This window comes from Ostrea edulis, chromosome 9, assembly GCF_947568905.1.
Source record: "Ostrea edulis chromosome 9, xbOstEdul1.1, whole genome shotgun sequence".
Taxonomy (NCBI): domain Eukaryota; kingdom Metazoa; phylum Mollusca; class Bivalvia; order Ostreida; family Ostreidae; genus Ostrea; species Ostrea edulis.
In genome coordinates this window covers 49,774,570-49,798,304 of record NC_079172.1, presented here as the reverse complement: position 1 = coordinate 49,798,304, position 23,735 = coordinate 49,774,570, and the positions used below count along the sequence as shown (strand labels likewise).

The 23,735-nt window shown below is 35.4% G+C and overlaps 1 long non-coding RNA gene across 1 annotated transcript; it reads left to right on the top strand.

The window, feature by feature from the left end:
• Window positions 1-999: 999 nt before the first annotated feature.
• Window positions 1,000-10,756, top strand: LOC125658943 (uncharacterized). The gene is made up of 3 exons (XR_007363849.1): window positions 1,000-1,063; window positions 7,823-7,874; window positions 10,381-10,756. It is a non-coding gene; the product is annotated as an uncharacterized LOC125658943 (long non-coding RNA).
• The last annotated feature ends 12,979 nt before the right edge of the window (window positions 10,757-23,735 follow it).

Sequence of the window (23,735 nt, the reverse complement as noted above, 5' to 3'; positions counted from 1 at the left end):
CCACAAAATGATCTCAGGCGGGGCCAGCATGGCGGCCATATTGCTCATTTACGTGCATGTAGGAACACTTACGATAACCCTAGACCACTTGTAGGGTTACGATCAATACTGATCGTAAATCGCAAATCGTAACTTTTAGTGAAACAGTCGTACGTGCTACGTTCACATTTAAGTCTACGTTTACGATCTACAATCGGTTAGTGAAACGGCCGCCAGGTGCTTAGGAGGTGTACGCTTCCCCCTCCATCGGTCACACCCGCCGTGAGTCCTATATTTCGAACGATTATACGGAGTGATCCGTAGTCAAGATTAGTGTGTAGAGAATGGTCTATCAATTGGTGTGAAGCAAGTCAGAGAGCATTAACCCAGTGACAGGTTGTATTGGTAAATTAGATCGTTATAACGACCACAGAATTTGCGAAATGCTGATTTTAATCGTGACTGTTGGAATCCCTATATCGACTTATTTGCCAGTAGCCTTCCAAAAAAAATTAATAATTGTTCAGACGCAGAACAAGGTTTTATCGAATAAGTCGAAAGACATAAACACAATATTTACATGTGATAATAGAATATTTCTACATAAATAGGGGAAGTTGACCATTGAGAAGGTGTAGTAATCCTGGTTGTCATAAAGTTTCTTGATCACATGTTAGAAAAATTTGAATGTTATCCAACCATATTTTTGAGCTATGAAACGGTAGGAAATTATTACTGAAGGTTGATTTTCTCAAATCGAGAGTTTGTTTAGAAGTGCTGACATATGTTTCCAGCAGAATAAAAACATAGCATATTTGCCAACATCAAAATATTTTTTAAAAATAAATTATTCATGCAAATGCTAATCTCTCCGCTTTAATGTTAACCGTAAAATATTTCTTTGACGTAAGGATGGTTTGAACTTTTTCCCTCTCTATCATTATAATTCTGATACATTTGACAATAATTGAATGGGTGTTTTTTTTTTTCGATATTCAAGTTATCTTTATTTCATGTTAGCACGAGATTGATGTGGATGGATCACGCACATGTTTCATTACTGAAGAAACTACAATGTCGGATGGTAAATATGTTCTAATTGTTTTGCCATATATTTCTGCTAATTTGCTAAATTCATATAAAAATCTGAGTTAAATAGCCCTCATATTTTTCTATTATAAGAAATGATTTATCTTCAAACATCACTTTGCACCATTTTGGTGTTCTATACCAGCATTTCATGGAGCGATTCGATATACAGTGGAGCCTCGGTAATCCGGACGCCATTAATCCGGACGCTTCACCTTCCGGACGATTTTTCTAGGGAACGGAATTTTTATACATTATTTTGCATCATTAATCCGGAAATTCGCGTTCCGGATCCGGACGGTCATTTTTTACTACAAAACGTTATAATGCATTGAAAATTGTACCGTTAATCCGGACGGTAATTTTGTTGAGGGAAGGTCTGTGTCGGACAATTTTAGCAAGGCGTAAATTATAAAGAAAACAAGCCAAACTGTCTAATTAAAGCGATTACCTGTACCCTGTCAACACCTCCCTATAATTAGGTGGTGTGCGATGATATGTCAATTAGATAGCACGTGCCGATCGAGACATTGTATTGCCAATTTTCTCACATAAGAGTTTTATTGTGTGTAGTGTTGAATTTTGTAAATAAATCTGTAGCATATTATTTTATAGTCTTGGTCAATAGCCTAATAGAATTAATAAATTAAACATCATGCCGTAATGATTCGTAAATTGATTATCGGCTGATGTAAATCTAAACAGTGTAGATTATACTTCTAGATTCTGGATTTTATACTGTTGATTGGCGTGAAATATACATGAATGTTCAAGCACATGTACATGTAGTAAGTTTCTAACGTTTAGAATGCCACGCATGTAGAATGTACCTGTGTACGATTGATTCTTGTTACGATGTTGTATAAGAACTTTATTGCTTTCGAATTTTTAAACTCTGGGTAGAAGTGAGAAAATTACCATTTTAAGGAAAATGACAATTAAATTTTGTATGTACCCGTAATGTTAATTTCACCTGAGTTTTGTTCCGTTATTATCGCATCATGAAAATAATAGGTGCGCGTGACTAGATCAAAGCAGTAGTAGGTCTTGATATTACGAGCTTAAATGAGTTTGTTCTACCGATACTGCCTTGGATAATTATAGAATAAGAAATATAAACTCTGGCAGATGGAATTTTGGTTAAAGAATGTTGTCAACTGACATGATAATCACGAAATTCTTATATCAACTTTGAACGATTAAGATTGTTTTAACAGACCGCCGAACCCGTGAATCGTGACAGGTGGAAATTACCGGCCTCTTTAAGAAGTAAAAGTGTGATGAAATGTTTGAAGTTTAAATGATTATGTTAGATACTAATGATTTATTTACTTATAGTTTCATAAAGTGCTTCATTATTTGTTTTAGTGCATACGGTACACAGTTTTGTATATTTATTTGTAGGGCTCATATATATGCACAATGTTAGCTGCAATAATGTAGCCCTCTCTGATTTTTTTTTTTTTTTTTTTTTTTTTTTTTAGGGAGAGGGCTACAACTCCTTAGGATCTCCGTAATGGTGCAAATGCGGGAGTGATTCACTCCCGCAACATTTGCGCTCATTGTAAACATTTCCTGACTTTCTTTACGTAAATAAAATGATATTCTATGTTTCTTAGTCAATATATAAATTTACAACCTGCAACTTTAGATTTGTGATTCTCTATTCTACCGTTTTCAACAATTTCGATAAATTCCAATTTCTCGATTCATATTTGTGCGCCATGTTTGATGTACTTAAGTTTCAACTTCCGGTTGTCAAGTCATTTGCATATGCCATATAAGGTAGTATTTACATCAATGGACAAGTATGGAGGCGAAAGCTATTTCGTCGGTATTGAAAAGGTTTGAATTTAAAATCAAGTTAAAAACCGAACAGCAGAGTGTAAATTCTTTCTGCAACAATATGATTTTCCTTTCTTTGTCGAAGTGGCTCGAGTAACTACATTTTCGCGCTGATTGTCAATGTTTAGGCTTTTCATTAGATCCACCTACGAGATCTCGCGATAACAAGCATGGCGGAGCAGACGAAGAATTTTGCATGCTGTACATTAAATTTAATGAAAAACACCTTTATTAGACATGCCCGAGCACAAAGTTGGTACTCCTTTTGGTGTAAACAACATTTGGGACTAATACACAGAGTTTATTGTCGGTTATTCATAAAATTATTTTGCACCATTACGGAGATCCTATGGAATTGTAGCCCTATCCCGAAAACGTCCGAATAAAAAAAATTGGATAGGGCTACATTATTGCAGCTAGCACAATGTAAGCACAGGCAAATACACTGAACACGTACATTAAATTTTAGTGCTTTGAAATACATGTAAATGTTAACATTATCATAATTTATTTACTAATGCAAATGGTCAAATCCAATTATAGAATGTGTTTAATTCACTATGCATCAATAAAGTAGGCATATATTGGTTACTTGTGTAAAGATAGAAAATATGCGATTCAATTATCCGGACGCTTCATTTATCCGGACGATTTTGCTGGGAACCAAAGCGTCCGGATTAACGAGGTTCCACTGTATCTCATTGAAATCGAAAGAAACTGCATCACGGTCTTCTAGATCTGCTTCATACAAGGTTATTTTATTGAACATATACATTAATGCCAATGTAACAACTCAACTTTATGACAAACAGGATGATATCAGCTTCTCCTTCGTTAACTTTCCATGTTTATGTAGCAATATTCCATTATCACCTGTAGAAGGTGGTTATGTCTCCCAATTTATTCGGTACGTAAAATTACTCTGCATATGATGATTTTTGTGTTATAGATTTTTAAAATGGAGACTGGCTATCAAACAAAATTGACCACCGTTGGTACAAAGGTTTTAAATGCCTCGTTAAAGTCAATATTTAGCAAATTCTATGGCGATTTATGTTTACAAATACAATATGTTGTCTGTTGTCCGATGTGTTTCATACAAATTGTTAGGACGTTCCTTGCATACTAATCTGACTACGGATTATTCTGTTTAGGTGATTATTTTAAGCACATGGCCCGTGGCTAGCGTGAACGGTCAATATACAGTGCTTACACACCTCCTGGGCATCTGATACCACCTCTGGTGTGTCCAAGTGTCTGTGGTTGCCCTATTATAGTTTTTGTATTCTTGGTGGGAATTGTGAGATTGATCAGCAAAGTTTCCAGGCAATGCGATCATTCGTAAGCGATTCCAAGGTGTTTGGTATAATAGCTATCAGTTTCAGTTCTCGCTTTCAAAGCTCCTTAAACCACAAGGTTAGATAACCTGTTGGTCAACGTCCAAAGTCCAGCACACAATACGTGATGTCCGTTGGGATGCGATCTTCCTCCATTCGATGCAAATGTCCAAGTCAGCGGAAATGATACTGGTATAGCATGGTCAGAACTGCAGCACTGTAGATGGCGTTCCGTAGAAATGTCCATGTCCATGTTTTATCTGTATTTTGCCTACCATCACTGTGGACTGTTTTGAGAGTCTCGTTCTCGTTCCAGTTCTTGTCTGGATATTCCATGGTATATTCCGCGAAAACGAATTTATGATTTTGAAATATTTAACTTGCATTGTCGATATCTCCATTCGATTCCTGTTCGTGAATGTCATTAAACGATGCTGTACTACATTTTCATCTTTCGATTTGTCCTCACAGATAAACCCTATAGACTATAAATATTTCTTAGAATATAAATGGAAAAACATTATTCTTCCTACAATTGTCACTTAAGTAAGCAGATCTTGTGGTGGCCAATGAATTTCTTTATTTACATGTTGCAATATCAAAACGTTTTGTTTATCCTCGTGTCATTTGCCTACAATATAGCCACAAAGGATAACAATTCATTTTTGTACCTATTATTAATTTTGTTCTATCAATTATTGTTTTGTTTCATATAATGTTAAATAGTGAATGACTTTATGTCCAACATCAAAGTTTGCTTGTGTTCGTTTTATACTGCAAACTCATTATATATTTTAGGGGAATAGAATTTATTGATTATCTGAACCGAAGATATACTATCGTTACCGATATCAAGCGACTGTATTATACTCATACCAGTCAGAGCAGTACTGTATAGTGATGAGGTACACCTAGCCTGCATCATCTATATTATACTACATATTATTTGTATGGTTGATGTAGTATCAAATTGAATTAGAAAAACATTGTAAGAAAGTAAATAATTGTAAATGAATGTTTTAAAAGAAAAAGTACATTGAATTCCATCACATTCGATAAAGTTATAAGGCTCACGGCGAGTGTGACCGCTCGACAGAAGATGCTTCCTCCTCCTAGGCACCTGATCCTACCTCTGATATTTCCAGGGGTCAGTGTTTGCCCAAATCTCTATTTTGTATTGCTTATAGGAGTTATGAGATTGGTCGCTGTTCGTTATCTTCGCCTTTCATGCATGTATAAATATTGAATAATTTGGTAAAACACTTTTTTAAAAATGTTATTGTCTCCTGTGGTATTTGTATTCAATCTTCAATGACAAAGATTATTTAGCAGTTCCTGGGTAAAAATATCTGATCATAACAATTTTTACATATTTTAAAATGAAATAACAGTTTAAGTGGTCGACCTGTTTTTAATGAATAGCTGGAAGTTTTGAAAGTGGCGAAAGAGATTCAAAAGTAGGAAAAAATATTTTGCCATATATTGAATGCAATCAAACTGTCTCATGTTTTCTTTTGATGTCTTTTTTATTCAGCCAGATTGGAACTTCTTTTGAAGATTGTTTTTATTCCATTAGCACGTGAATACTTATCATTTCCATTAGTGGAACTCTTCAAATTAAAGGCGCGTAAAGTCCTGCTACCGGGACAACATAATGTAAACACATTACTTAGGCATACATAATATGAATTATGGTATCGAATACATATTATAACCGACTGCAAACCACAACACTGATTAAAATTCTAAAGTCAAGTTTAGGAATTGATTATTCTTACAAGAAAACAGACGAACTTATTAAACTATGTGAGGAAGAGAAGCTACTAAATTTGCCAAATCTGACGGATATAAAGTGTCAATCGCAAGAAGAACTGTGAAGGGAAAAACCTATATGCACATCCAACACAAGAACTTTTCTTGTAATTAATGTGATGAATATGTTTTTAAAGTTATTCTGTCAGACTATGAAGACATTCTATTTTATCATACAATTAGGACAGGTTCATATAACATGGACTTTGTAATCGTACACGTAAACCCCCCCCACCCCACCCCACCCCGTCAATTTCCATATTTTAGAACAAGTTATATACATGTACATGTATATGCCAAACTGCATTTTTTAAAGACGTTTATAACACTAATTAACACACCTAATGCGTTTCCAAACTGCATCTAAGCTAATTTGAAAATTACAAAATATTGATGGACTTGGGTGTCCAGAGAACATCGTTGTTTGGAATTTTTAAAATAGGTGTGGTGGAGTTTTAAAAACATGTAACATCTTTAATAAGATAGTGTTAGAATATTTGAAAAATGCAGTTTGACTAATGGTAATTTTATTTAAAAATACACCATGTATTTTAACTTTTAAAAGGGGGGGGGGGGTGCTATAACCGGTTTATGTCCCAGTAATCTCGCACTTGCTCGCGAGATTTGAGCATTTTCTTACCAATGACGCACAAGAGTCATCAAAGCGCGATAACTCCAACGAGCTGGTAATGAGAAATATTGCAGTGTAATGAGGATCTTATTATATCCCTGCTCAAAGGCCCTAAGCACCGAGCATAGCTATACATGTTGCAGCCCTACACCGACAATGGTGACGTCTCCATATGAATGAACAATTCGGAACGTTAAAGGGTATAAAACCAACAAACACTGCAAGTCCTTTTTCAATGAACATTGTAAATAGAAGCTATATGAGGATTATTTAAGAAGGAGGTGGTAAATTTCCTTACTTCCCTTTGAGCTTAACAGAAATAAACGAGTCAATTTGTATCCACTTGTATGTATATCCAGTTGCAAAATACTAAATGTTAGTGCTTGGTAGATGTTGGACCCTTGCAAAATGATGCAAGTGGTGAACAGATTTCTCTTGGAAAATTTTCATGATGCTCCCATTTATACCAACATGACATGTTCAGCTGGACTATAGTTGAAAGAAGACAAAGAACAAGAACACGTAGGTGGATTAAGTATAAGATGGTCTATATCTAGGCACTGTGAAGTTTGTTTATAATTAGAAAGTTTGGATGCAATAGTAGAAGTATATTTGTAAGAAATACAGGGTGTAGACTTGAACTTTAGATATATTGGAACACAAGACTTACCTTTTTTATGACAAAGAATGTTGCTTATGTTGATGGCATTTATTCCTTTGTTAGTAAAAAGTTCAATAAGAAAGGGGAAAAAGATACTCACCTGCCTCATCAAAATTTAAAATATTCGTCATGAGAAACTATTAATTGTTTGGCCCTGTGTCACTGGCGTTGTTTATTCTGCACATGTGTCCACGATTTGAAAAAAATGGATAAAAAGTAAAGACTGAAGTGCACTCTGATAACCGAGATTCCATGCTGTTGCGTAAGAAAGGCATTTTTATGTAAATTTTGATTATAATGATCAGTACGTTATATAAATTTTAAGTAGTTTTAATTATAATGATCAGTATATACATTTGTAGTGAGGTGGATTTGATACCATGAAAGGAGAGCTAACTCCTTAACCATAGACATTTGATTGTGATTGCTGAATTTGTATATCATTATCATTATTGTGATTAATTTTAGATCAGATGTTGAATGAGTTTCGTCTAGGTTATCATGCAGTACCAAGCACGAGGTAAACTATGATAGCTTTATGTGTGCATTTTATTTCCGAAAATTAAAAGCCAGTTAAAGCAGGAACGTGTGTAAAATTGACCAATTCTTAATTGTGTCGCCTGCGTTACACGCAGTGGCGACATATAGGGATCACTATGCGTCGTCGTCTGGCGTCGTCGTCGTCGTCACAAAAAATTTCTGTCACAGTTTTCTCAAGAACCACATGGGGCAACTCCCTGATATTTGGCACAGAGCATCAGTGTGGCCAACTGTATTGTGTAAGACATTTTCGAATCTGTCGCTTATCAACTTCCTGTTTGCCGGGACTTAGAATTTTTTACAGCAAAAAAATTTTTTGCTGAAGATTTTATTTTATGATTAACTGAAGGACAGTATTTTTATGTACAAAAGGACAGTATTTGTAATTCCCATACTGAAGGACAGTATATGTGATTTCAGAACAGCACTAATTATGATTTTTCTTGAGAAATAGTAAATTGGATATATAAAAAGACAACAAGACTAAGCAGTAAACCCAACAGATAATTACTTATGGTTATTACCATTGTCTTGAAGAGCACAGTAACAGGTTGATACATATTTTCAAACATATGTTTTCATTCAGTCTACATTTAATAAATGTCTTAATTTCAAACAGATTCTCCCACAAATTCCATTGCATAATAATGTCTCATCTTTCAATTTCAATTAAGTTATCGTTAAAGAATGTTTAGTAATTCTCAAAACCCTTAAAAGGAGTATTAAACTGACAAAAACCATTTGAATAATTTACTTTTTCAACATTATACGTGATATATTACATATAGAATGAACTAGCAGGCGACACATGTCTTCCGGGGAAGACTTAATACTGCGTGTTAGTTCTAATACTTGATATAGAGAAATTATATAGCCAGAGAAAGCCTGCTAATTTAAGGAAAAGCTCAAAAGTTTTAGTGATGCAGTACATTATTTTACTTCATGTCCTCAAACGTCTCGTAAATAATAACCAGAGGAAGAATCTACAACTTTTGAAGTAAGTTGGCAAGATCAGGTCTCATCAAATGGTGAAAGTCGGAATCAGACATGAGATGGTTTTACAATGCCGTGGACAAAAATATATCACTGTTCGTTATCTTCACCTTTCATAAAGCATACTATTAAATTTTCTGGTCGATACTCATTACGTTCGAAAGAAATGTAATATTTCAATTATCCATTAAAATGTTAAGTTTCAATTTTAGATCTGTTGTGGACTCATAAGGTATGGATGAAATTGTTATAAAAAGTCCAGAAAAATTTATAGGTTATGTTTATTTCATATCCAACTAGGATTAAATTCAAAATTAACTGCAAATTAAAATTTGGTGACTTGTACAGCAAAATATTTTCAAAGAATGAATATTTATTTTAGAGGTTTATTACTGTAGAAATTATCAAAGAGCTTGAGCAGAATGGAAAGATTGTTAAGGATGGTTACTCTTCACAAAAATTGTTATAGAAAAATTTCAGGTAAATTACTCTATAATTCAATAATATATGGAGAATGGAAAATAATTCATCAAAGACTTCATCATGTTTGACCACAAGTTCATATACATAGTACCTGTAAAAGTTAGAATTGTCTTTGTAGAATTGATTTATGTTTGATTTATTTATACATTAAATCATCTCTATTCACAAATGTTGAGACATAATAGCATAAAAAGAAATCCCAGTAATTCTGATTTTCATTTGCATGATGTATATCAGATCAGAACTATAGTTTTACATTATTTGTCGAAATGCGCATCTGGCGCATCAAAATTGGTACCGTATAAGTTTTACATTGTGTAATGTGAGCCCATCATAACATACAAATAATGCTTACAAAAACGACTGGTATTCTGTGTTTTAAATGAAATGTAATAAACAATTCATATCTTAGAGGGACAGATAATGGGATCGGAATGTGAAAACCTGATAAACTGATTTCTGTTCAGCAAAATGACAATCCCATCAAAATCTTATACATTCAAAATTTAAAGCGCTTACCTTGCACATGGTTATAAATATTCCATATTTTGTATGGAAACCATGTTGTAAGTGGTACTTGTTTGACTTGTTTAGGACTTTTGACATGCCGTAACGAGTTTCCGTGATGATAAAATTATGTGTGTTTCATTTCTGCATAAAATTCTAATGCACATATTGTGCAAGTAATTATTTTAGGAGTAGCGAATGCTTGTGTCAAAAAGCGAGAAGCTTGTGTCAAATAGCGAGAATATAAAATTCAAAATAAAACTTTAAATATAAAATTTATGAGTTAGGAAGAATTTATATTTCTCTTTAGTATATTTATGAGTAGATATCTTACATTTAATCGGGAATGTATGGAATAAATAATTCGAAAATGAAATAATGGTGGTTATTTGCTTTTGGAAACTCTGAATTAAAATAGGTTTTAAAAGATCGGAATTATCAAATCGATTTATGTGTTATTGTAGCGTATAATTGCTTGATGGTTTTTTTTTTTTTATCTGTAGGTGACATGTGTATAAGAAAGGAATTACAACAATTCTAGCCCTTAAAACACACACCAAGCCAAACAGTTACAAGAAAAGTTGACAGAATATCCTCAAGTTGAAAACAGGCATCATAGAATCTGCCTTATTATGCAACAGTTGAAGAGGCAACTAGTGGTGATATACAGAAAATTATCAAGCAACTGATAGCATACAGGAAACAAATGATATGTATTTGTTAAGATTTGTGAGGGTTTTCTTTTTATGTTGAAAGACATTTTGATTTTTTCATATAGCATAATTAAGTAGAACATACTAACCCCTACTAATGTTATTGTTATTTAGATTTACACCACGAGGGTTTTATGACCCATTGAAAGGTTAGAGGTAAGGTCAACTTCCGTATATATATATATATATATATAAAGCACAGAAGTAGCAATGAACTCTTAAATGAACATGACTGCCCTAAGTGAAGAAATATTTAATATAAAGCACATAAAATTATAAAGCGCTGGTTTCATGCTGCTAGGATATTTGGTTCCGCAGGTCGTGAGTTCAACCCCGGGTAGGGGAGGAAGTGAGTATCCAAATAAAGTGAATTTTTATGTGCTTTATATTAAATATTTCTTCACTTAGGGCAGTTATGTTCATTTAAGAGTTCATTGCTATTTCCGTGCTTTATATGAAATATTTCGAATGCAATATGTATCATGTATGATCCTCTTAAATGTACGTTAAATAACTGTATCCTATTTCCATTCTCAATTACCGTGTAGCGTGTGACAGCGTGGCGAGAATTCCATCGTCATCGAAAGCAAGTTATCTAGGTCGAGCGGTCTAGCGCGCTGGTTACATGCTGCTAGGATATTTGGTTCCGCAGGTCGTGAGTTTAACCCCGGGTAGGGGGTAGCTTTCTTACCTATATGTATTGATCAGAAATTGAGAAAATGTTACCCCACCGTATCTGCAAAAAAGTTTTTTTTTTATTCTGGAATATTAAAGAATATACACCTTTCGAGTGGAAAATTTCCACAGTACGTCTATATTATACATGTATATAATCAGATGCTGAAATTTTTCAAAATTTAATTCAATATCAGTATATTATATAATTACATTTAAAGTTAAAGGAGGTTTTAAAAATTCATGGAAGTTATATTTATAACTTTAGTCTGTGACATACACTACAAAGTATCCCAGACACCAGATTACAGGCTTTGAAGATAGATCAATAATGCAAACTGACATTTAGGAATGTGCACTGCATGTATACCAGCTATCTCCTCAAAGTGAATCTCTGAAGAAAAAATCATATTGATCATTATAAGCTATCTAAATTTTATTTTCCAGAATAAAATATGAATACTGGTGAAAGACTTTACTGATCTAATACAAGTAACATTAACACGCCATGACTAATTTGGACCCGTCCTAGAGTCAAAACCCCGGAAATTTGGTACATCCTTTTCTGCTTTTCCTAAATATGCACTGACTTTGTATAGGGTGTCAGGAAACGTAAAGAAGTCTTTCAAATAATAAGGATGATCATTACCCTGGAACAAAATTCCCTACCCCTAAGATCAAGAAATTTTCAATTTTGCTAAAGGACTATCTACTCCTTTAAATATCTATTTAAGTTTCAATTCAATATCAATAGCACAAAAAACTTATATGGTACCAATTTTGACGCACCAGATGTGCACTGCGACAAATAATGTCTCTTCAGTGATGCTCAAGCCGAAATTTTAGAAATCCAAAATAACAATAAACTTGTAAGAACTAAAAGGAAAAGCAGAGTGCCAAAGACTGGAGCCAAATTCGTCTAAGGATCAAAGCTATGCATGAGGGAGATAATCCTTAATTTTGAAATGAATTTCTAAATTTTATCCCAGCAATTAAATATACATCCGTATTTTCAAGCTAGTAACGAAGTACTTAGCTACTGGGCTGTAGAGACCCTTGGGGACAAACAGTCCACCAGCAGAGGCCTCGACACATGGGTCGTAATTAAAAACTTATACGGTACCAATTTTGATGCACCAGATGCGTATTTCGAAAAATAATGTCTCTTCAGTTATGCTTAAGCCGAAATTTTGGAAATCCGAAATAACGATAAACTTGTAAGAACTAATAGGAAAAACAGAGTGCCATTATAGAAAATAACATTTAAATGTATTACACACATACACCATATATACTAAGTTTGACCCCACCCCGAGTCACAAACTCTTAGTACCCTGGGGATCATGAAATTTACAATTTGGGAAGAGGCTTTCCTGCTCTACATCTCTAAATGTAATATGCATCTAGTTATTCTTATAGATGTTCGGTTATAGAGAAGATTTTTGAAAATTTGTCAATTTCTGGGAGTTTTAGTCCCGCATCTAAGGCCCCAGGGTTGCAGGAATCCTGAAATTTACAACTTATGTCCTCCTGCCCCAATGATGCTTCATACCAAATTAGAAAAAAAAATGGAATGGTAATCATGAAGTTAAAAAAATTTCAATTCTTAACACACGTGATCACTGACCAATTTGGCCCCACCCTGATACCAAAATCCTTCCAACTGGGAATGTGAAATTTACAATTTTGGTAAAGGACTACCGGCTATTTCTAAATAATCCAATATTAGGGGTTGTTTGAATGCATTCTGTTTCTTTTGAATTTTAAGACTTTGAGAGGTGAAAGTATTAAAGAGTTGATGAATTTATGTACATGTACTTTGCTTGAGAAAAGGTCCTGTGTGAGTGGATTAAATTAGGAGGTACTTCGTGAGAAAGAGATCAAATTTGACATTGAAGGTGAAAGCAAGTTATTTTGGATTGAGAATTATATATACCTGTGAATGTGTCCTTGTACATGTATTTTATGTCATGTGTGAGTGGATCAAATTAGGCGGTATCTCGTGATAAAGAGGAAATCAAATAAATTTGATGTGAAGGTAAAAACATGTGATTTTGGATTGTGAATCATATATATATACACCTGTGAATGTGTCCTTGTAGATATGTAAATAAATTTGTAAATAGTACCACAGGCTTATTTACGTTAAAAATCAGTGTCGTCATAGGGAGGACCCTAATGACAGGTATGATGCGTTTGTCAACTCCTTTCACTCAGAAAAACAAACAAGGCCTCGTTAGCAGCCTTGACAAATGAAACACAGGTACATCATATGCTATATTCGGCGTGTTTGTCATGAATCCCATTCACATCTTGGACAGAAAGTCGTTTACAATATAAACAAACTAAACAGTATCCCGGCAGGAAGTTTATTTGAAACTTGGCACATTGTAGTAAACAGAAATTTGACATGAAACATTTATAAAGACTAAAGGTGTATTTCAATTAAAAAATGTAGATAAAAAAACATAATATAAAAAAAAATCATATTTTGTCCGTGAGGAATTCGAACCCGGTTGTTTAAAAAGAACGAATATCTCTACATTTATATGTTGACGACCTTTTTATATCTTTTATTTTGTTGACGACATTACCCACTGATTCACGCAGTTGATCATGAAATTCTATGGGAAATCAACGTGCAGGTGAAGTTGAAAATAATATTAGTGAAATTGTTTCGATTTTTTGAAATGTTAAAAAAAATGCCCTCGTGAAACATAATTTCAAAGCAACAGTTTTCAGAGGAAAACTACATGTAAGAACATGTTCATGCTAAATTTATTATGTTTCAAAGAGGCAGTTTTATTCTGAAAATCGGGGATACCCTGTCTATAAACGCTAAAAATCCCTTATTGTTTGATTTAAACTCAAACTGATCTCAAAAAGGTATGTATAGATCTGGGGCACTACAGCGCCAAATATACATCACTTTCACTGTTTCAAACAATACGAAAAGGTATTAAGTAGGGTGCTAAAACTAGCAATTTTGTCATTCAGGTTATTTCGGGGCACTATGGGACATTGGTTCTCCCGATACAAAATAACCTCAAAAGGGTAAGTATGGATAACGATTTCGAACACTGCTAGGCCAAATCACCAATTTCACTATTTCAAACAATACAAAAGGGTTTTAAGTAGGGCCCCAAGCGCCCCAACTGGGACTTGTATCAATCAGGTGACCCCAGGGAGCTTAAAGGCATTGGTTCCCCTGATAGGAAGAAACCTCAAAAGGTTAAGTATAGGCACCGTTTAGGTCACTACTGCGCCAAATAAACACCAACTTCACTGTTTCAAACAATGCGAAAGGGTTTCAAGTTTGGCACCTATACCCCAAAGTATTACTTGTGCCATTCAGGTGACCTCGGGGCGCTTTATGAATTGGTTATCTTGATACGAACTGATCTCAAAAGGTTAAGTATGGGTACTGATTTTGGGCACTACAGCGCCAAATATACACCAATACTCCGGTTTCGAGATACGTCTGAGTTATTTCCCTTTAAAGAACTCTCGTACATAGTAAGGCGCGAAACAGCTTGTTTGAATGCAGTAGTGGGACAAATATTCATCAATGCATAAGCAAATGTGCTCGGTAAGTTTCTCATACGTAGTTTCATCACCTGAATTTGACTGATACACAAACTAAGTAAATGAAAATATTCAGGGAGTAATTAAATACATGGAATTCTTTTTATATCATGTAATTTCGTTGCTCGTACGTGTCATACCTAGGATATTACTTGCAAATATGACATTAAGTTTTATGTTTCCACTTTTGAATTAGTAAAACATTCCTTTCGAGAGTATTTTGTATTTCCTACATTTACATACTTAAAGAGAAGCCGCTTTTATAACATTTTATCGTCTTCTTCACTGACGGTAGGTCCACTCTGTCCCTCTTAGGTATTCAAAGTTCCACTAAATGCATCTCCTACACAGAAGAGTTCTCATCTCGAAACTGGCGTATTTCGGTGTTTGACACAATATAGGCCAATCCAAAAACATGAATTATCTTTCCTTAATCCGGAACGTACTACGTAGTGCGGTTGCGTAATGTACCGGTAGTTTAAGACTCCCGGGTAGTATATTAGAAGGCTGCAAAGATATTGCTGTATAATATTTTACAGCAATCACGCCAACAAATATGTTAACGTTAATAAAAATTCACAAGGCATATATTTCCTTCATAAATACACGTGATTAACCAACTTTGCATACAAATGTATTAGAAAATTAATGTTGTCAATAAAGTCAAAGCATTCATTCAATTTTTGCCTTGCTACGCCACAGGTTTTACTCGCATTATTTTACAAATGTGGCGAAGGGGGGGGGGGGGGGTGTTCCGCTTTAAATCTGTCAATGCAATTTCTGTTGACACGATACGTGCCTACATAATCAAACATCTCAAGGGGACTAAAAACGAATAAAAGAGGAAAAGAGGGAAGGTACAGAGACGTCAAAAGCATTCTATTGGGGGTTCAAACTTACTTATTCCCCCAAAGAGTACATCTGAGAGTACCCCCCCCCCCCCCCCCGACAACACCTATGAAAAATAATTTATATCCATCCAGCGATATTCAAGAAATCAAAAATGATTTTGATTTAATTACCTATTTACTACATTTTAAATAAACAATCCCGGCTACAGTTACTCAAACACTGTAATCTGGTTTATTTTTTAAAGAGTCGGTTGGTAATGATGGAATAACTTTAGCCCTGATAAAACAGTGAGAGCGTTGATTTCCTATAATTTATATAATTTTGTGTGTGTGGGGGGGGGGGGGGGGGGGGTACTATGACACGCAAGATCCATACACGTGTTGATCCCTGTAAAAACCCGAGCTTTGAGCTGATGAGTTGCCATCATCTTTTGAGAATCAGTAGCTCTGTTTTGATTTCGTACAAAATAATTATGCCAGTTGTTATTAGAGACATTAGTAAAAAAAAAAGTGAATGTCCAATTTCCAATTCGATTTTAACAATTCTTTATTTATCCCCCTGACTTGATCAAGAAATTCCTTTTTATTTCCATTAATATTTCCTTACCCTCTCATAGAAATGATTTCAAATGGATAATTCTGAATGCAAGTTCAGATTCCTCGGCTAAACCATTGTTTGATAAATTCGGTTGGCTGACAGTTTATGATCTAGTTGTTCTATACCACTAGATTTCATTATTTAAAAATGCCCACGGTTTGGCCGCTCTCGATTATCTTGTCAAGTTACTGGTATATGAATCTCAGTCTTCTGCTTCTTATCGTCTGCGTTCTGAATCAGATCACGAGGTGAGTCAAACCTATGGAACGAACTACCACAATATGTAATATTTTCAATAATGTAGAGGAATGCATTATCAGTGGCCGTACCACAATTTAAGGGGGGGGGGGGGGCGAAGCCGGCGCCCCACCCTAAAACTTTCAAATTTAAGGTAAATCGTGGCATCTTGTTTAGAAAAATGTTATCAACGATAAGTGAAGCAATGATTTCTTCCACTCCCGGAGAAATAATAGACAAAATATTTTCTTGATTTACTTTAATGGGAGAACTTACAAATGTAGTTTTTTCCAAAACCCTTAATTGCGTTATTTTATTAATTTCACCTTATCAAAAATAATGGAAACTAATACAAATGACTAAAAAGGAGATATATTTCAAGCTCTATAAAATCTGTAAAATCCAGCCCCACCAGGGCTTCGTCCCCCTGCTTCATAACTTCATAAAGTGCCCCCCCCCCCCATAACCGCAATTCCTGGATCCACCCCATGATTTTCAGATTTTTCTGCGCTGTAAATCGAAGGTTTATTTGAGGGGCGGATCTCTAGCTCTCTGGTCTGGCCCAGTATTTATTCAGAGAGTTACAGATGTGCAGCTACATCATTATATTCTGAAAAAGTGAATTGGTTTCTCTTCATCCATTAATTACAAAAAATCACAGCTTTATATTATCACACTTGATACTAAATGAATCTAAATCAAAGGTGTAACACAAAAGATATAAAGTGCGATGGTCTGCGCCAAAGTGTGATGGTTTGTTAACGTTACGGACGCCAATGTGCGATGGCCACGCCAAAGTCCGATGGTGCGGAGTTCAGTAACGCTTTTGACGTCACGTCATTGTGACGTCATTCTTAACGTCTTTCAAAATGAGACCGAAGAAATACAACACGGACGACAGCAACGGCAAGGTATACATGGTTGGGGATAGTGAGAACGGCAAAGTACATTGTTGTCCAACTATCTACTTCGCCCAAACATTCTTTAATTCATGATAATTTATTACTTGTGACGTACACGTAATAAATTCCTGGGGGTATGCTATAATGCAAAACATTCTATACGATTTCACGTTGGAAAATTTTGTGTTTAATAATACGACAACTAGATGGTAATGAAATAAGTTTAACTTCTTATTTTTTATGCATGGATTTTGCACTGATATTTTAGTGAAACGACACACGGTTGGTACAGTCTGTATCAAAACACTGTGTCGTTTACAAACCAATGGATTTCGGCGTGTCACACCATCGCACTTTGGCGTGTCAGACCATCGCACTTTGGCGCATGAGTGTGGACCATCGCACTTTGGTGTGTCACACCATCGGGGTTTGGCGCAGACCATCGGGATTTGGCGTGACCATCGCACTTTGGAGTCTTACATATGTATATGCAAACACTGACACTTACACTCCTAACAAATGGAGAAATCATTTACGAAAATTCCACAAAATTTTAACCTAACTTTGAGAGAGGAATGATAAAGTATCATGAAATGACCCAATTTCCTCCTTCTTTTTTTCCTAGACACAATATAAAATACTCGACGTTGTGCATAAATTATTACCTTTTCCAGTTTAGCTAATCACTCACATACCCAACAAACTTGACACTGATTACACATTTAAAATAAAAATGAAGGTATACATTTTTTAAGATTTGAAATACACACGATATTCCATCAAAATTTTATTAACCACGCCTATACTGACCTCGTGACACGCGCTGATTTACAAGATGTTGTTTATACACCAAAGCTTCACTGGCTTATTACAGAAAAACAGTAGGAGGTGTTGGTACAATGAATTTCTAGTCATGTGCATCGATCGCGTGGATAACAAAAACTAATAAATACAGAAAATCTGCGTATTTTTAAAAGGAGTGAGTGGTATTCTTTAACCAATTATAGTTGATATTTTATCTAATATTGATTATTTTGTGTTCTCTTTTGCCGCTCATTGTTATACGAGTATATATAACATGTCTTGTGAAAATATCACAAATTCTAAAACTACCAATTGGATCTGGATATCTTATCTGCATAAATAGGGAGTTGAAAAATTCCATCCCTAAATTAAAAATTACCCGGTGGGATTGAATATAGTAATATACTTTTGAAGTCATTGATTAAAACACAAATTCGGGACCCATTCTGAAGTTACTGTAGATACAACTCTATAATCCATATTGAAGTGTAAGGAATCCAAATTTTTAAAATTTTTAATGAAATTTTGAATACAAACTCTTCAGTGACTGGAGTTACAATAAGATGGAGTCAACTTTTCAGATATAGATAACAGGGAATGGAAAACCTTTCAAAATAACTAAAACTTGCAAAATTCCAATGGTTTCAATACAGAATAATTCTAGCAACAAATTTGTTTTTATTCAAAAAAGTGAATTCTAATATGTGTACCATTTGTCACAAAGAAGAAACAATACAACATATCCTGTGGGAATGCGACTATGTTCAAACAATCTTAGACGAGTTTGAACTTTACGTAGAAGATAAAATAGACGTTTAATTACTTTTTAACAAAACAAATCTTTTATTTTGGATATCCTTTATATATATAATTACATCGACATAAAAAAGATGTCCTAAGAAATCATTGAGTCTTCGTTTTGCAATATCCTATTTAAAACTCTTTTACGAAGCACAACAAATCATATTTTACAAATAATGTGATTCAGAGATATTTGATACCCAGTGGAACAAATGGAAAGTAATCTTTTCATAACTTTCTTTCTCTTTTTTATTGAGCCCCCCCCCCCCTCTCTCTCTCTCTCAATAAAAAAGTATGTAACCCAACAGGATTTTGTTATACGTATTTGCATTGTGAAATATACAGATGTTTAAAAAACAATAATGATAGTATATAAATATTGCATGTACTGATGTAGTTGAGGGTAACATTATATAAATATTGCATGTATTTGAGGGTAACATTGAAAATTTTCACCCCGAGAAAACCATTGTCAACCGAGGCGTAGCCGAGGTTGACAATGGTTTCTCGAGGGGTGAAAATTTCAATGTTACCCTCAAATACATGCAATATTTGTTTTATTATACTGAATGTTATGTAAACTGGAAAGCAGAAAAACTTACGTCTGTTGACATTTGATCAATCACTGTCGTGCGATATTTCGTATTTCGATGCGGGTACTCGCGTTTATTACAAACGCTCAAACGACGTCGTCTAGCAATCTACGGCGAACCGTACCCGCATAAATTTGACGCATGTGATAATTTTTTATAATATCACCCGTTGTCAAGTACTGTTACCCGTTGCTAGATACTATCACCCTGGGTCGCGTGTTTTCTGTTCTCAGAGGGTAACAATATGTTTTTTCAAATGCTTCTCGACCAATCAGGTTCGAGTATTTTACATGAAAGAATAATAATGAAAATTTTCACCCCGAGAAAACCATAGTCAACCGAGGCGTAGCCGAGGTTGACAATGGTTTCTCGAGGAGTGAAAATTTTCAATGTTACCCTCAACTACATGCAATATTTGTTTTATTATACTGAATGTTATATAAACAACAAAGCAGAAAAACTTACGTCTGTTGACATTTGATCAATCACTGTAATGCGATATTTCGTATTTCGATGCGGGTATTCGCGTTTATTACAAACGCTCAAACGACGTCGTCTAACAATCTACGGCGAACCGTACGCGCATAAATTTGACGCATGTGATAATTTTTTATAATATCACCCGTTGTCAAGTACTGTTACCCGTTGCTAGATACTATCACCCTGGAGCGCGTGCTTTCTGTTTTCAGAGGGTAACAATGTTTTTTTCAAATGCTTCTCGATCAATCACATTTTCTTTTTTTTTTTTTTTTTTTTTTTTTTACATGAAAGTATAATAATAAAAACTATCGATTTCATTCAACGAATGAAGTCACATCGTTTCGACAATTTGAGCAATTCTGTTCATTACATCGGTTCATCATTTAATTCAAATATTCGGGCTTATCTCGAAAAGGTTCGGGTCAAAGTCAGCCGTTGATTAGACGTTGGTCCTTCTCGCCAAAGTCCAATATGGATATATCAAAGGGTAAAATGATGGCTTTTTAAAAGAAGGGCTGTGTACTAGTATATACGGCGGCTCGGGAGAATAAATACATTGACAGGAAATAACATAGTAATTAATCGCGCACAAACGCATAGCCTTCCAAAAACTCTCATATCATATAACTGCCCACCTCCTGGCGGCCGGTAACTTTCCATTTTCATATATATTTTTTTGTCATTACTCTTAAAATTACTTAAAGAAGATATGTTGTGATATAATTATATATACTACTCAAAATTTGATAAGGATCATAGATATTTTTCTGTTTAAAAAATCAATAACTGCATAACTGGCAATATTGTGTCCAAGTGAAATCAAAAACGTCTTCAACAAACTTGCACGTGCATTTCATGCCATGGAAAATGCGTTTCTCATCACAGTTTATGCTTTTGCTACCATTGCACGATTTTCACTCAGGCATCGGTGTCTGATTCTTTCTAAAAATTTCAAACTCACTTGAGTGTTTACACTACGTTTATCTGACGACAGAACAACTAGGCAGATGTATTGGAATGCTTGACGCTGGCTATTCACAATGTGACGTTGCAAATGTACTAAACATCAGTCAGAGCGTTGTAAACAGGGTCTGGAACCGACAGCAAACTTTTGGTACAGCAGCACACCGACATGGGGGTGGTCGTCAGAGGTCGACAACCCAACGCCAAGACCATTTTGTGGCTCTTCAGGCATGACGCCATGCATCCCTTCTGGACAGCAACCAGCCTACGTAACGACCTCCTGAACGCCTCGGGGGTGAATGTGTCCACTCAGACGATACGGAATCGGCTTCACAATGCAGGTCTCAACTCGAGAAGGGCATGTGTTCGAGTCCCTCTGACTGTTCGACACCGGCGGGAGCGATTGGACTGGGCTGTTCAAGATCATGTCACTTGGACACAGAACGATTGGGTTCTAGTTCTGTTCACCGATGAGTCCAGGTATTGTTTGGACTTTACAGACAGGAGGCACCGAGTGTGGCGACGACAACGTGAACGTTTCCATGATGCCAACATCAGTGAACATGACCGTTATGGTGGTGGTTCCATCATGGTCTGGGGTGGAATCAGCAGGGATGGAAGAACAGATCTTCATGTCCTGGAGAGAGGAACAATGACGGGGGTGCGGTACCGCGATGAGATCCTCGATGTTTACGTCAGACCCTACGCTGGTGCTGTTGGCCTGAGTTCATCCTGATGGATGATAATGCCCGTCCTCATCGCACCAGGGTGGTGGAACAGTACCTTCAGCAGGAGACAATTGTCCGTATGGACTGGCCAGCGCGCTCGCCGGACTTGAACCCGATTGAGCATGTATGGAACATGCTGCAGGTTGCCCTTTCACGCCGTAGAGCACAACCCACGACTTTGGCAGAGCTCGAAAACGCCCCCGTGAAAGAGTGGAACAACCTCCCCATTGGAAACATCCGGGTGCTTATTGACAGCATGGCTCGACGTTGTCAAGCCGTCATGGATGCAAGGGGAGGCCATACCCGGTATTGACACTTCATCGACAAAGTGTAATGATGGACTATCCCCAAAAACTATGTAATTCTTTCTCTGGTTTGCTGTTAACTTTTTGTAATGAAATGCCTTTTGGTGTTGTTATCAGATTTCAAGCATTCCGTATTGATAAAAGTTCATGCCGTTCATGAAATTTCATTCATAACCTCAGTAAACACGTTTCTGAGTCAAATTTATGTCTTTTGTTATGTTAGGGGTAAATTACACACATATAACCTAGTGATCCTTATCAAATTTTGAGTAGTATATATTAAACCGCACAAACGCATAGCCTTTTGAAACTTGGATCGCATCATATACATGTAACTGATTCCCTCCTGGCGGCCGGTAACAAAGAAGTCAACGATAGTACTTCCATTACAGGGGTAACAGCCCTCTTTCGCCAGTGTAAAATTCATGAATTATCCAACAATTAAGCGTGCACAATTCGTAATGGCTTTTTGTTTGTTTGTTTGTTTGGTTTTTATTGTTGTTTTTTATAAAGCTGTGATTTATGTCACTATGAAAATGGCTAGTTTTCATTTTTAAGAATCAGTTAACAGCAAATAACAGGAGAGTAATTCTAGACATTTTAGAGTACCACAAAAGTAAACTAAAATACATGAAACATACTCCATGAATACTTTCAGGTGATAATAATCTCGTAAGTTGTAAAAAATTTGTGTTCGAACCTTTTGTATTTTATATTTGCAATACAATATATTAAACCTCCTGGCGGCCGGTAACTTTCCATTGTCATATATATTTTTTTGTCATTACTCTTAAAAATACTTAAAGAAACCATTAATTTCAGTCTCAGTCTGTATTTTTCAATTTGACAAGAGTACATGACCGTTTAATGTCTCAATCTTTATTCACAAGTGTCTCTTGATTAGCATATGATTAAAAATCATTTATTGGCACTTTTATTGTGCAGTATGTAAAAGGGTTAACCCTTCGGTAGAATCATAGAGCCTCGGGGGCCCGACGAGCTGCAAAATTCCTCTAACTATTTTAATTCTGAACAATTACGCATTATTCCTTTTTATATTTTCTTGAATATACACCAGATAGGTAATAATGTAATTTGCTAAAACGATATTTACAATTCGAAATATACATACTCATTTTTTAACATCTTCTGATTGCAATGTCGAGCCTCGAAGGCCCGAACCCTTTGAATTAGTTTCATGAAATGCCTTGATTGGAATTTAGTTAATAAATGTACATAAGAAGGATACATAGAAACATTTTTAGATGTTTAATGCAGTGTTTTAGAACACTACAGCGAGAATAGTGAATCTGATCCAGATTATGTTTCAAATATTGGATCAGATACCTCGAAGTTGACAGCCATACTGACAACAGTGAAAGTGATGCAAGAAATACATTAAATCCATATTTGTTAGAGAGGATGGCACAGTTTCGAGCACAGATCAAAACTCCGTATCGCAGTGTGGTAAGTGTGGTAAGTGGTCAGTTCCAAAACTGATTGATATCAGTCATATCAGCAGCATTTCCAAAATGTTCAAACTCTTTATTACTCTGCGTATGATTGACAGTATTGGTGAACATACAGATTCTGAAGGTAGAGAAGAGGACGATGAAAACCCTA